Genomic DNA, 15,706 nt, shown 5'->3' on the forward strand with positions numbered 1-15,706 from the left:
AAGAGATGCAATGAAGTTTAATTTATAGTGAATTTTTTTTAAACAATTCCTGACCGCTGTGTGTTTGTTCTCAGATGAAGAACCATTGCATTAATTATGCAGTTTTATTAAATGTAGTCATCATCTTCTTAACTAACTTCAGTGCATTTGTTTATTAGTACTGGAAACTTGCTTTTTTCACAGAAATGATGGCCGGAATTGAGGAAAGATTATTTGAGGGAGAGAGCACTGGGAAAAATCTGAAGTATTCAATTACAGACTTTCAGAAGGACAATTTCAGGAAGGTTTATTATCATTACAGCTGGGTAAAAAACATTGAGGTCTCAATTTTAATCGAACCAATCTCATCTTTATAAACTGATTGGTAAATCCCAAGGATGGATCGTCTCTTTACAGCTGATGAATGAACAGAACATTATAGCACATCTCTCATCCATTAAACCACAATAGACTTTGTGCTTTGTTACTTTTGATAAGAAACAAAGTCTCAGATTTGATTTCTGTCCATCTTATCTTGAAATGTAACCAATAAATCTGACTGTGGTGCTCTCTATCTAATGCAGTGACGATCACGCAGTGTGTCTCAGGTCAAGTGAAGCGACAGCATGCAGCACACTTGAAAGATCACGTCTTCCTCTGTTTTTAACACCAGTTACGGGCTACAGCGCCAAATAAACATGAATGAATGCCAAAGGGTCTGTAAACAGATCCAGGACAATTTACTGACATGAATCCTGTCACATGTAATCGCTCAATCAGTGCTTCAGCCGTACTTCAGAGACGTCACAAACAGCTCGTCAACAAGATGTCATGTTTCTCATCAAATCCATATTCAGGGACCATCAACTTCTTTAGATTGAGACTGCAGACACTACAGCCTTGCTTGAGCTTTCTGAAAGAATCGTAGCATGTGGTACACAGGATCCTAACATGTGATGAAAGGAAGACATTGTCAGGTGTAGTATCTGTGATTCTGTCCATCTGACTCTCCTCCTTTCTCTTCAATCCACACATCAGGGTTAGATGTTTTTGGGACATTATACTCATTCATAGACTCTCATCTGCAGCTTTTTACAGGTTTTCCATTGTCATGAGAAATAATGAAATATCTGATGTCCCTGTCACTGTTTTAAGTGCGGTGTGTTCAGTGAAGCGCAGAGAGAATCACGGATTGTGAACTACTTGCAGGACTTCATTCAAAGCCTTGAAGATGAAGGAACATCATTACTCTTACTCTTAATACTTAAATTACATCAGTTCAACAACGGACCGGGCATCTGACCAGTCAGAGCAGAGAGGGCTTGTGGAAAAGACTGAAGATTTGGATCACTTCACACTTTTGAATATAAACTTGTTGTAGGAAACCTCTTAAACAATTGTAAAATAGTATATTAGGGGCACTTTAAAAATGTGAGGTATTGTCAGTCCAAGTTCATATACTGTTAACACAAGTAAGGTTGCAGACATAGATGTGTGTGTTTTCTGCAGAAGAAGGGAGCAGCAGTAAGGAGAGCAGGGTTGAAGATGACAGCGAACAGGTGATAAAACAAACTGCACTAAAGGAGATGCAGAACAAGACAAGATCACCGTCAGCAGTTTCATGCAGTGGATTACTGGTCAGGGACATGTCCCCATTACTTCTGCACATTTGATCCTGACTGTCAGCTTCGATATGGTCAGCATAGTTTCTGCTTGCCTCTAGTAAATGCATGTTCCTGTACTGTAACCTACACAGCAGCGAGAGACAAACACAGAGTTCCTCAGTCCCACTTTACATGTCCCTAAACCGACCTGTCTCTACCCCTGGATCTAGATCCATCTCCTCCAACTTTAAATATGTCTTAACCGAGCGTCTCTGCTCGCTGGATCTTGTGTGTTCTGCAGTGAGGGCTACTGACTAAGACAGCATTACCATTCCTCGTATCTCTCAGATCGCTCATTATTTGTGTGCATCACTCCAATCTGCCACAGCTGCTCGGGACTTCGATTGTCCTCTGAGGAGAGTGAATGATGATTCCAGGCTTCTGAACATGTGTCCAAGTCTGCCTGAAGTCTTGGGAGAAAAGTGTAGTGCACACTGAAAAGCTCCTCAATCACTGATCTGTCGAGCAATCCTTCTGCCTCCAGCGAGTGCAGCGTGTCTGAGGACTTGTTGGTGACCGTGATTCTGACATCACGCCAGAGACGCTCAATCCTGTTAGAAACAATACAGATTGAAATCCAAAAAAAAAAAAAAATATTAATAATTCAGGTTGAAAAGCAATGCAGTGAAAAAATATTTTACTCAATATTAATACATAATTGGTTGCAGTTAAGAGACACTGAAAAGCTAACTACAGATTAGTTAAGTTTAATTGAACTTTGTTTCATTTTACAAGTTTAGACAATTGTACTTTACCCTTGAAACTAATTTTAGCGCACATAACGTCTATCTGGAATAACAGGTGTATTTTGGTGAATAGATCATCTCTGTTCATCGATGAGTGCTGGAAGAAAGGCACATGGTCACTTACACATGTTATGGACAACTCAGGAATATACTGAGTTATGATGATATTTGTGTTAAATATAATGTAAGTTAGTTCCTCTAAAATGTTTGATAAAATAATTAAGAATATAACATTGCAGTTGATTAAATTAGTTAAGGAACAAGTAAAATATTCAACAATATTTCCCAAAATACATGATCTCATGATAGAAAATGTTCTCACAGATTTTTGAGGAATTGTCTATTATAACGTTGTTTTTCAGGTCAAGTAAGGAGATCTTATATATTTTATCATTATGATAGGAAAAGAGTGTCTGAATTTTCTTACATTTCCTGTCAAGCCTAAATGTAAAGAGCTGCATTTTAAAATTATGACTCTGTTGATTCAGATTGAGACTCCGGGGACTGTTTGTGTTGTTTTGTTTTTTTTTTTTTTTTTTTCAGATCTGTACTTCGAAGCAAGAAGTGTTTGTCAAACAGTTCATTAGTGATAACTGAATATTTGGGCCTGAGGCTTTTTTTTCTAACCTGTTGATTAGATTTTTAAATGATTTCAATGACAGGAAGTTGCATGTGTTGTGTTTTATAAATTGTGGATGGATTTATCAACTGGGAAATAAAGTTGAACAGAAATGATCATGAACTCTTAAAGATGATGATGAAATGAAAAGGTAATATTGCATATAAAATTATATCCAAGTATGAACTAACTTGCGCAATACTGTAAATATTCTTACTCTACCCTAAATCAGTGAAAATGTTTGGCTCAGTTTACAGAAAGTGTACGTCACACATCCTTTCATTATTATGCAACATAGTTTTCTCCTCAGATGAGTATTTAACATCTTTATTCTTGTGGGGATTAGTGTGTAAGTGCTATACACAAACACACACACACACACACACACCGGTCAGAGTTTGGGATCAGATTGATTTTTTATGTGTTGTTGTTGTTGTTGTTGTTTTTTACAGGAGTTTACTCGTCAAAACTGCATTTATTTGATCAACAACTTTTTTTTTTTTTTATATATACATTAAAATCTATTTTATTTCTGTGATTGTCAGCATCATTCCTCCAGTCTTCAGTGTCACATGATCTTCACAAATCAGAATAATATGATGATTTATTATCAGAGTTGTGCTGCTGAAACTGTGATACTTCTTTCAGGATTCTTTGATGAATGAAATGTTAAAAAGAAGAGCATTTATTTAAAATAGAAGTCTTTTCTAACAATAAACAATAGAGTTCAAAGGTTTATAACTCTTTTAGGATGTATTAAATTGATAAGAAGTGAAATCAAAGATTAATATTGTTAGAAGATATTTATATTTTGAATAAACGCTGTTTTTAAAAAAAATATATATACATTGAAGAATCCGGAAAAAAGTATCGCAGATTCCAAAATAATATTTGGCATCACAACTATTAATAATTCTAATAATAAATCATCATATTAGACTGATTTCTGAAGATCATGTGACACTGAAGACTGGAGGAATGATGCTGAAAATACAGCTGCACATCACAGAAATAAATTATATTTTAAAGGATATTAAAATATAAACCATTATTTTATATATTTTATTTTCAGAATTTTGAATTATTACTGAAATACAACCTTTTTTTGTATCAAACAGTTCATTGAACAATAATTAATGAATTACCTGAAGCTGACAATGAAGTAAATGTATGATAATTAGCAAATATGATTAATTTAGCGCTGTAAACGCGCGTGTGAGGGGCGGAGACGCGCCGCGGAGCGTCAGACGCGCGTGAGGACCAAACACAGCAGAACGGTAGGAAACTTCACTCCTCTTATTATTTCTCTTTTACTATAGCGATTTATTTTTAGATACGTGATCTGAGTCTTTCATAGAGTTGTTTTATAAACGCAGTAACTTTGAAATCAGCTCTGAAAGTTCCTGTCAGTGTTTAAAAACTAATTATGATTTAATAACATGTTGAATGAATTTGGTAAGAACGGTATTCTGTTTTATTTACATAGAGGTTATTAATATAGGCTGAAATATAGTGTTTTTTATAGTGTAAAGGTGAAATTATGGTGCATTGCTCGTTAAAAGTTAGGCTGTTAATATAATATAGAGAAAGATCATTCTAAATTATTTTTACTATATTAAAACGCATTTATTTTTTACATTCGTTGGTCGAAGTTTTCAGATTGTCACATCGGAGTCTGTTCGCTACTCGGTTGATTCAGATCGGCACTTCGGAGCATGTTCGCGACTCGGTTGATTCAGATCGGCACTTCGGAGCCTGTTCGCGACTCGGTTGATTCAGATCGGCACTTCGGAGCATGTTCGCGACTCCGTTGATTCAGATTGAGACTCCGGTGACTGTGATTTTTTTTTTTTTTTTTTTTTTTTTTAATTCAGATCTGTACTTCGAAGCAAGAAGTGTTTGTCAAACAGTTCATTAGTGATAACTGAATATTTGGGCCTGAGGTTTTTTTTTTCTAACCTGTCGATTTGATTTTTAAATGATTTCAATGACAGGAAGTTGCATGTGTTGTGTTTTATGAATTATGGATGGATTCATCAACTGAGAAACAAAGTTGAACAGAAATGATCATGAACTCTTAAAGATGATGATGAAAAGAAAAGGTAATATTGCATATAAAATTATATCCAAGTATGAACTAACTTGCACAATACTTTAAATATTCTTACTCTACCCTAAATCAGTGAAAATGTTTGGCTCAGTTTACAGAAAGTGTACGTCACACATCCTTTCATTATTATGCAACATAGTTTTCTCCTCAGATGAGTATTTAACATCTATATTCTTGTGGGGATTAGTGTGTAAGTGCTATACACAAACACACAAACACACACACCGGTCAGAGTTTGGGATCAGATTGATTTTTTATGTGTTGTTGTTTATTTACAGGAGTTTACTCGTCAAAACTGCATTTATTTGATCAAAAATACAGGAAAAAAGGGAAATATTATTATGAAGTAAAACAACTTTTTTATTTTAATATACATTAAAATCTATTTTATTTCTGTGATTGTCAGCATCATTCCTCCAGTCTTCAGTGTCACATGATCTTCACAAATCAGAATAATATGACTATTTATTATCAGAGTTGTGCAGCTGAAACTGTGATAATTCTTTCAGGATTCTTTGATGAATGAAATGTTAAAAAGAAGAGCATTTATTTAAAATAGAAGTCTTTTCTAACAATAAACAATAGAGTTCAAAAGTTTATAACTCTTTTAGGATGTATTAAATTGATAAGAAGTGAAATCAAAGATTAATATTGTTAGAAGAGATTTATATTTTGAATAAACGCTGTTCTTTAAAAAAATATATATACATCGAAGAATCCGGAAAAAAGTATCGCAGATTCCAAAATAATATTTGGCATCACAACTATTAATAATTCTAATAATAAATCATCATATAAGACCGATTTCTGAAGATCATGTGACACTGAAGACTGGAGGAATGATGCTGAAAATACAGCTGCACATCACAGAAATAAATTATATTTTAAAGGATATTAAAATATAAACCATTATTTTATATATTTTATTTTGATAATTTTGAATTTTTACTGAAATACAACCTTTTTTTTGTATCAAACAGTTCATTGAACAATAATAAATGAATTACCTGAAGCTGACAATGAAGTAAATGTATAATAATTAGCAAAGATGATTAATTTAGCGCTGTAAACGCGCGTGTGAGGGGCGGAGACGCGCCGCGGAGCGTCAGACGTGCGTGAGGACCAAACACAGCAGAACGGTAGGAAACTTCACTCCTCTTATTATTTCTCTTTTTCTATAGCGATTTATTTTTAGATACGTGGTCTGAGTCTTTCATAGAGTTGTTTTATAAACGCAGTAACTTTGAAATCAGCTCTGAAAGTTCCTGTCAGTGTTTAAAAACGAATTATGATTTAATAACATGTTAAATGAATTTGGTAAGAAAGGTATTCTGTTTTATTTACATAGAGGTTATTAATATAGGCTGAAATATAGTGTTTTTTATAGTGTAAAGGTGAAATTATGGTGCATTGCTCGTTAAAAGTTAGGCTGTTAATATAATATAGAGAAAGATCATTCTAAATTATTTTTACTATATTAAAACGCATTTATTTTTTACATTCGTTGGTCGAAGTTTTCAGATTGTCACATCGGAGTCTGTTCGCTACTCTTTTGATTCAGATCGGCACTTCGGAGCATGTTCGCGACTCGGTTGATTCAGATCGGCACTTCGGAGCATGTTCGCGACTCGGTTGATTCAGATCGGCACTTCGGAGCATGTTCGCGTCTCGGTTGATTCAGATCGGCACTTCGGAGCATGTTCGCGACTCGGTTGATTTAGATCGGCACTTCGGAGCATGTTCGCGACTCGGTTGATTCAGATCGACACTTCGGAGCATGTTCGCGTCTCGGTTGATTCAGATCGACACTTCGGAGCATGTTCGAGTCTCGGTTGATTCAGATCGACACTTTGGAGCATGTTCGCGTCTCGGTTGATTCAGATCGGCACTTCGGAGCATGTTCGCGTCTCGGTTGATTTAGATCGGCACTTCGGAGCATGTTCGCCTCTCGGTTGATTCAGATCGACACTTCGGAGCATGTTCGCGACTCGGTTGATTCAGATCGGCACTTCGGAGCATTTTCGCGACTCGGTTGATTCAGATTGAGACTCCGGGGACTGTTTGTGATTTTTTTTTTTTTTAATTCAGATCTGTACGTCGAAGCAAGAAGTGTTTGTCAAACAGTTCATTAGTGATAACTGAATATTTGGGCCTGAGGTTTTTTTTTTTCTAACCTGTCGATTTGATTTTTAAATGATTTCAATGACAGGAAGTTGCATGTGTTGTGTTTTATGAATTATGGATGGATTCATCAACTGAGAAACAAAGTTGAACAGTAATGATCATGAACTCTTAAAGATGATGATGAAAAGAAAAGGTAATATTGCATATAAAATTATATCCAAGTATGAACTAACTTGCACAATACTTTAAATATTCTTACTCTACCCTAAATCAGTGAAAATGTTTGGCTCAGTTTACAGAAAGTGTACGTCACACATCCTTTCATTATTATGCAACATAGTTTTCTCCTCAGATGAGTATTTAACATCTTTATTCTTGTGGGGATTAGTTTGTAAGTGCTATACACAAACACACACACACACACCGGTCAGACTTTGGGATCAGATTGATTTTTTATGTGTTGTTGTTTATTTACAGGAGTTTACTCGTCAAAACTGCATTTTTTTGATCAAAAATACAGGAAAAAAGGGAAATATTATTATGAAGTAAAACAACTTTTTTTATTTTAATATACATTAAAATCTATTTTATTTCTGTGATTGTCAGCATCATTCCTCCAGTCTTCAGTGTCACATGATCTTCACAAATCAGAATAATATGACTATTTATTATCAGAGTTGTGCTGCTGAAACTGTGATAATTCTTTCAGGATTCTTTGATGAATGAAATGTTAAAAAGAAGAGCATTTATTTAAAATAGAAGTCTTTTCTAACAATAAACAATATAGTTCAAAAGTTTATAACTCTTTTAGGATGTATTAAATTGATAAGAAGTGAAATCAAAGATTAATATTGTTAGAAGAGATTTATATTTTGAATAAACGCTGTTCTTTAAAAAAATATATATACATCGAAGAATCCGGAAAAAAGTATCGCAGATTCCAAAATAATATTTGGCATCACAACTATTAATAATTCTAATAATAAATCATCATATAAGACCGATTTCTGAAGATCATGTGACACTGAAGACTGGAGGAATGATGCTGAAAATACAGCTGCACATCACAGAAATAAATTATATTTTAAAGGATATTAAAATATAAACCATTATTTTATATATTTTATTTTGATAATTTTGAATTATTACTGAAATACAACCTTTTTTTGTATCAAACAGTTCATTGAACAATAATAAATGAATTACCTGAAGCTGACAATGAAGTAAATGTATAATAATTAGCAAAGATGATTAATTTAGCGCTGTAAACGCGCTTGTGAGGGGCGGAGACGCGCCGCGGAGCGTCAGACGCCCGTGAGGACCAAACACAGCAGAACGGTAGGAAACTTCACTCCTCTTATTATTTCTCTTTTTCTATAGCGATTTATTTTTAGATACGTGGTCTGAGTCTTTCATAGAGTTGTTTTATAAACGCAGTAACTTTGAAATCAGCTCTGAAAGTTCCTGTCAGTGTTTAAAAACGAATTATGATTTAATAACATGTTAAATGAATTTGGTAAGAACGGTATTCTGTTTTATTTACATAGAGGTTATTAATATAGGCTGAAATATAGTGTTTTTTATAGTGTAAAGGTGAAATTATGGTGCATTGCTCGTTAAAAGTTAGGCTGTTAATATAATATAGAGAAAGATCATTCTAAATTATTTTTACTATATTAAAACGCATTTATTTTTTACATTCGTTGGTCGAAGTTTTCAGATTGTCACATCGGAGTCTGTTCGCTACTCTTTTGATTCAGATCGGCACTTCGGAGCATGTTCGCGACTCGGTTGATTTAGATCGGCACTTCGGAGCATGTTCGCGACTCGGTTGATTCAGATCGACACTTCGGATCATGTTCGCGTCTCGGTTGATTCAGATCGACACTTCGGAGCATGTTCGCGTCTCGGTTGATTCAGATCGACACTTCGGATCATGTTCGCGTCTCGGTTGATTCAGATCGGCACTTCGGAGCATGTTCGCGTCTCGGCTGATTTAGATCGGCACTTCGGAGCATGTTCGCGTCTCGGTTGATTCAGATCGACACTTCGGAGCATGTTCGCGACTCGGTTGATTCAGATCGGCACTTCGGAGCATTTTCGCGACTCGGTTGATTCAGATCGGCACTTCGGAGCATGTTCGCGACTCCGTTGATTCAGATTGAGACTCTGGGGACTGTTTGTGATTTTTTTTTTTTTTTAATTCAGATCTGTACTTCGAAGCAAGAAGTGTTTGTCAAACAGTTCATTAGTGATAACTGAATATTTGGGCCTGAGGTTTTTTTTTTTTTCTAACCTGTCGATTTGATTTTTAAATGATTTCAATGACAGGAAGTTGCATGTGTTGTGTTTTATGAATTATGGATGGATTCATCAACTGAGAAACAAAGTTGAACAGAAATGATCATGAACTCTTAAAGATGATGATGAAAAGAAAAGGTAATATTGCATATAAAATTATATCCAAGTATGAACTAACTTGCACAATACTTTAAATATTCTTACTCTACCCTAAATCAGTGAAAATGTTTGGCTCAGTTTACAGAAAGTGTACGTCACACATCCTTTCATTATTATGCAACATAGTTTTCTCCTCAGATGAGTATTTAACATCTTTATTCTTGTGGGGATTAGTGTGTAAGTGCTATACACAAACACACACACACACACAACGGTCAGACTTTGGGATCAGATTGATTTTTTATGTGTTGTTGTTTTTTTACAGGAGTTTACTCGTCAAAACTGCATTTATTTGATCAAAAATACAGGAAAAAAGGGAAATATTATTATGAAGTAAAACAACTTTTTTATTTTAATATACATTAAAATCTATTTTATTTCTGTGATTGTCAGCATCATTCCTCCAGTGTTCAGTGTCACATGATCTTCACAAATCAGAATAATATGATGATTTATTATCAGAGTTGTGCTGCTGAAACTGTGATACTTCTTTCAGGATTCTTTGATGAAAGAAATGTTAAAAAGAAAAGCATTTATTTAAAATAGAAGTCTTTTCTAACAATAAACAATAGAGTTCAAAAATTTATAACTCTTTTAGGATGTATTAAATTGATAAGAAGTGAAATCAAAGATTAATATTGTTAGAAGAGATTTATATTTTGAATAAACGCTGTTCTTTAAAAAAATATATATACATTGAAGAATCCGGGAAAAAAGTATGGCAGATTCCAAAATAATATTTGGCATCACAACTATTAATAATTCTAATAATAAATCATCATATTAGACTGATTTCTGAAGATCATGTGACACTGAAGACTGGAGGAATGATGCTGAAAATACAGCTGCACATCACAGTAATAAATTATATTTTAAAGGATATTAAAATATAAACCATTATTTTATATATTTTATTTTGATAATTTTGAATTATTACTGAAATACAACCTTTTTTGTATCAAACAGTTCATTGAACAATAATAAATGAATTACCTGAAGCTGACAATGAAGTAAATGTATAATAATTAGCAAAGATGATTAATTTAGCGCTGTAAACGCGCGTGTGAGGGGCGGAGACGCGCCGCGGAGCGTCAGACGCGCGTGAGGACCAAACACAGCAGAATGGTAGGAAAATTCACTCCTCTTATTATTTCTCTTTTACTATAGCGATTTATTTTTAGATACGTGGTCTGAGTCTTTCATAGAGTTGTAGAGTTATTAGAGAAATAGAGTTATTTTTTACATTCTTTGGTCGAAGTTTTCAAATCGGGACTTCGGAGCCTGTTCGCGACTCGGTTGATTCAGATCGGCACTTCGGAGCATGTTCGCGACTCGGTTGATTCAGATCGGCACTTCGGAGCATGTTCGCGTCTCGGTTGATTCAGATCGACACTTCGGAGCATGGTCGCGTCTCGGTTGATTCAGATCGACACTTCGGAGCATGTTCGCGTCTCGGTTGATTCAGATCGACACTTCGGAGCATGTTCGCGACTCGGTTGATTCAGATCGGCACATCGGAGCATTTTCGCGACTCGGTTGATTCAGATCGGCACTTCTGAGCATGTTCGCGACTCCGTTGATTCAGATTGAGACTCCGGGGACTGTTTGTGATTTTTTTTTATTTATTTTTTTTATTCAGATCTGTACTTCGAAGCAAGACGTGTTTGTCAAACAGTTCATTAGTGATGACTGAATATTTGGGCCTGAGGCTTTTTTTTTCTAACCTGTCGATTTGATTTTTAAATGATTTCAATAACAGGAAGTTGCATGTGTTGTGTTTTATGAATTGTGGATGGATTCATCAACTGAGAAATAAAGTTGAACAGTAATGATCATGAACTCTTAAAGATGATGATGAAAAGAAAAGGTAATATTGCATATAAAATTATATCCAAGTATGAACTAACTTGCACAATACTTTAAATATTCTTACTCTACCCTAAATCAGTGAAAATGTTTGGCTCAGTTTACAGAAAGTGCACGTCACACATCCTTTCATTATTATGCAACATAGTTTTCTCCTCAGATGAGTATTTAACATCTTTATTCTTGTGGGGATTAGTGTGTAAGTGCTATACACAAACACACACACACACACACACACACACACCGGTCAGAGTTTGGGATCAGATTGATTTTTTATGTGTTGTTGTTGTTGTTGTTGGAGTTTACTCGTCAAAACTGCATTTATTTGATCAAAAATACAGGAAAAAAGTGAAATATTATTACGAAGTAAAACAACTTTTTTATTTTAATATATATTAAAATCTATTTTATTTCTGTGATTGTCAGCATCATTCCTCCAGTCTTCAGTGTCACATGATCTTCACAAATCAGAATAATATGATGATTTATTATCAGAGTTGTGCTGCTGAAACTGTGATACTTCTTTCAGGATTCTTTGATGAATGAAATGTTAAAAAGAAGAGCATTTATTTAAAATAGAAGTCTTTTCTAACAATAAACAATATAGTTCAAAAGTTTATAACTCTTTTAGGATGTATTAAATTGATAAGAAGTGAAATCAAAGATTAATATTGTTAGAAGAGATTTATATTTTGAATAAACGCTGTTCTTTAAAAAAATATATATACATCGAAGAATCCGGAAAAAAGTATCGCAGATTCCAAAATAATATTTAGCATCACAACTATTAATAATTCTAATAATAAATCATCATATTAGACTGATTTCTGAAGATCATGTGACACTGAAGACTGGAGGAATGATGCTGAAAATACAGCTGCACATCACAGAAATAAATTATATTTTAAAGGATATTAAAATATAAACCATTATTTTATATATTTTATTTTGATAATTTTGAATTTTTACTGAAATACAACCTTTTTTTTGTATCAAACAGTTCATTGAACAATAATAAATGAATTACCTGAAGCTGACAATGAAGTAAATGTATAATAATTAGCAAAGATGATTAATTTAGCGCTGTAAACGCGCGTGTGAGGGGCGGAGACGCGCCGCGGAGCGTCAGACGTGCGTGAGGACCAAACACAGCAGAACGGTAGGAAACTTCACTCCTCTTATTATTTCTCTTTTTCTATAGCGATTTATTTTTAGATACGTGGTCTGAGTCTTTCATAGAGTTGTTTTATAAACGCAGTAACTTTGAAATCAGCTCTGAAAGTTCCTGTCAGTGTTTAAAAACGAATTATGATTTAATAACATGTTAAATGAATTTGGTAAGAAAGGTATTCTGTTTTATTTACATAGAGGTTATTAATATAGGCTGAAATATAGTGTTTTTTATAGTGTAAAGGTGAAATTATGGTGCATTGCTCGTTAAAAGTTAGGCTGTTAATATAATATAGAGAAAGATCATTCTAAATTATTTTTACTATATTAAAACGCATTTATTTTTTACATTCGTTGGTCGAAGTTTTCAGATTGTCACATCGGAGTCTGTTCGCTACTCTTTTGATTCAGATCGGCACTTCGGAGCATGTTCGCGACTCGGTTGATTCAGATCGGCACTTCGGAGCATGTTCGCGACTCGGTTGATTCAGATCGGCACTTCGGAGCATGTTCGCGTCTCGGTTGATTCAGATCGGCACTTCGGAGCATGTTCGCGACTCGGTTGATTTAGATCGGCACTTCGGAGCATGTTCGCGACTCGGTTGATTCAGATCGACACTTCGGAGCATGTTCGCGTCTCGGTTGATTCAGATCGACACTTCGGAGCATGTTCGAGTCTCGGTTGATTCAGATCGACACTTTGGAGCATGTTCGCGTCTCGGTTGATTCAGATCGGCACTTCGGAGCATGTTCGCGTCTCGGTTGATTTAGATCGGCACTTCGGAGCATGTTCGCCTCTCGGTTGATTCAGATCGACACTTCGGAGCATGTTCGCGACTCGGTTGATTCAGATCGGCACTTCGGAGCATTTTCGCGACTCGGTTGATTCAGATTGAGACTCCGGGGACTGTTTGTGATTTTTTTTTTTTTTAATTCAGATCTGTACGTCGAAGCAAGAAGTGTTTGTCAAACAGTTCATTAGTGATAACTGAATATTTGGGCCTGAGGTTTTTTTTTTTCTAACCTGTCGATTTGATTTTTAAATGATTTCAATGACAGGAAGTTGCATGTGTTGTGTTTTATGAATTATGGATGGATTCATCAACTGAGAAACAAAGTTGAACAGTAATGATCATGAACTCTTAAAGATGATGATGAAAAGAAAAGGTAATATTGCATATAAAATTATATCCAAGTATGAACTAACTTGCACAATACTTTAAATATTCTTACTCTACCCTAAATCAGTGAAAATGTTTGGCTCAGTTTACAGAAAGTGTACGTCACACATCCTTTCATTATTATGCAACATAGTTTTCTCCTCAGATGAGTATTTAACATCTTTATTCTTGTGGGGATTAGTTTGTAAGTGCTATACACAAACACACACACACACACCGGTCAGACTTTGGGATCAGATTGATTTTTTATGTGTTGTTGTTTATTTACAGGAGTTTACTCGTCAAAACTGCATTTTTTTGATCAAAAATACAGGAAAAAAGGGAAATATTATTATGAAGTAAAACAACTTTTTTATTTTAATATACATTAAAATCTATTTTATTTCTGTGATTGTCAGCATCATTCCTCCAGTCTTCAGTGTCACATGATCTTCACAAATCAGAATAATATGACTATTTATTATCAGAGTTGTGCTGCTGAAACTGTGATAATTCTTTCAGGATTCTTTGATGAATGAAATGTTAAAAAGAAGAGCATTTATTTAAAATAGAAGTCTTTTCTAACAATAAACAATATAGTTCAAAAGTTTATAACTCTTTTAGGATGTATTAAATTGATAAGAAGTGAAATCAAAGATTAATATTGTTAGAAGAGATTTATATTTTGAATAAACGCTGTTCTTTAAAAAAATATATATACATCGAAGAATCCGGAAAAAAGTATCGCAGATTCCAAAATAATATTTGGCATCACAACTATTAATAATTCTAATAATAAATCATCATATAAGACCGATTTCTGAAGATCATGTGACACTGAAGACTGGAGGAATGATGCTGAAAATACAGCTGCACATCACAGAAATAAATTATATTTTAAAGGATATTAAAATATAAACCATTATTTTATATATTTTATTTTGATAATTTTGAATTATTACTGAAATACAACCTTTTTTTGTATCAAACAGTTCATTGAACAATAATAAATGAATTACCTGAAGCTGACAATGAAGTAAATGTATAATAATTAGCAAAGATGATTAATTTAGCGCTGTAAACGCGCTTGTGAGGGGCGGAGACGCGCCGCGGAGCGTCAGACGCCCGTGAGGACCAAACACAGCAGAACGGTAGGAAACTTCACTCCTCTTATTATTTCTCTTTTTCTATAGCGATTTATTTTTAGATACGTGGTCTGAGTCTTTCATAGAGTTGTTTTATAAACGCAGTAACTTTGAAATCAGCTCTGAAAGTTCCTGTCAGTGTTTAAAAACGAATTATGATTTAATAACATGTTAAATGAATTTGGTAAGAACGGTATTCTGTTTTATTTACATAGAGGTTATTAATATAGGCTGAAATATAGTGTTTTTTATAGTGTAAAGGTGAAATTATGGTGCATTGCTCGTTAAAAGTTAGGCTGTTAATATAATATAGAGAAAGATCATTCTAAATTATTTTTACTATATTAAAACGCATTTATTTTTTACATTCGTTGGTCGAAGTTTTCAGATTGTCACATCGGAGTCTGTTCGCTACTCTTTTGATTCAGATCGGCACTTCGGAGCATGTTCGCGACTCGGTTGATTTAGATCGGCACTTCGGAGCATGTTCGCGACTCGGTTGATTCAGATCGACACTTCGGAGCATGTTCGCGTCTCGGTTGATTCAGATCGACACTTCGGATCATGTTCGCGTCTCGGTTGATTCAGATCGGCACTTCGGAGCATGTTCGCGTCTCGGCTGATTTAGATCGGCACTTCGGAGCATGTTCGCGTCTCGGTTGA

The 15,706-nt window shown here is 34.6% G+C and overlaps 1 protein-coding gene and 1 long non-coding RNA gene across 3 annotated transcripts in view; both read left to right on the forward strand.

Moving 5' to 3' along the window:
* Positions 1 to 15,706, forward strand: part of LOC113109173 (NACHT, LRR and PYD domains-containing protein 12-like) — a 1,059,377-nt gene that overhangs the window by 122,144 nt on the left and 921,527 nt on the right. The window lies entirely within an intron of this gene.
* LOC113109238 (uncharacterized) lies at positions 88 to 2,237 on the forward strand. The gene is made up of 2 exons (XR_003292888.1): positions 88 to 956; positions 1,489 to 2,237. It is a non-coding gene; the product is annotated as an uncharacterized LOC113109238 (long non-coding RNA).

This window comes from Carassius auratus, chromosome 9 (assembly GCF_003368295.1).
Source record: "Carassius auratus strain Wakin chromosome 9, ASM336829v1, whole genome shotgun sequence".
Classification (NCBI taxonomy): Eukaryota; Metazoa; Chordata; class Actinopteri; order Cypriniformes; family Cyprinidae; genus Carassius; species Carassius auratus.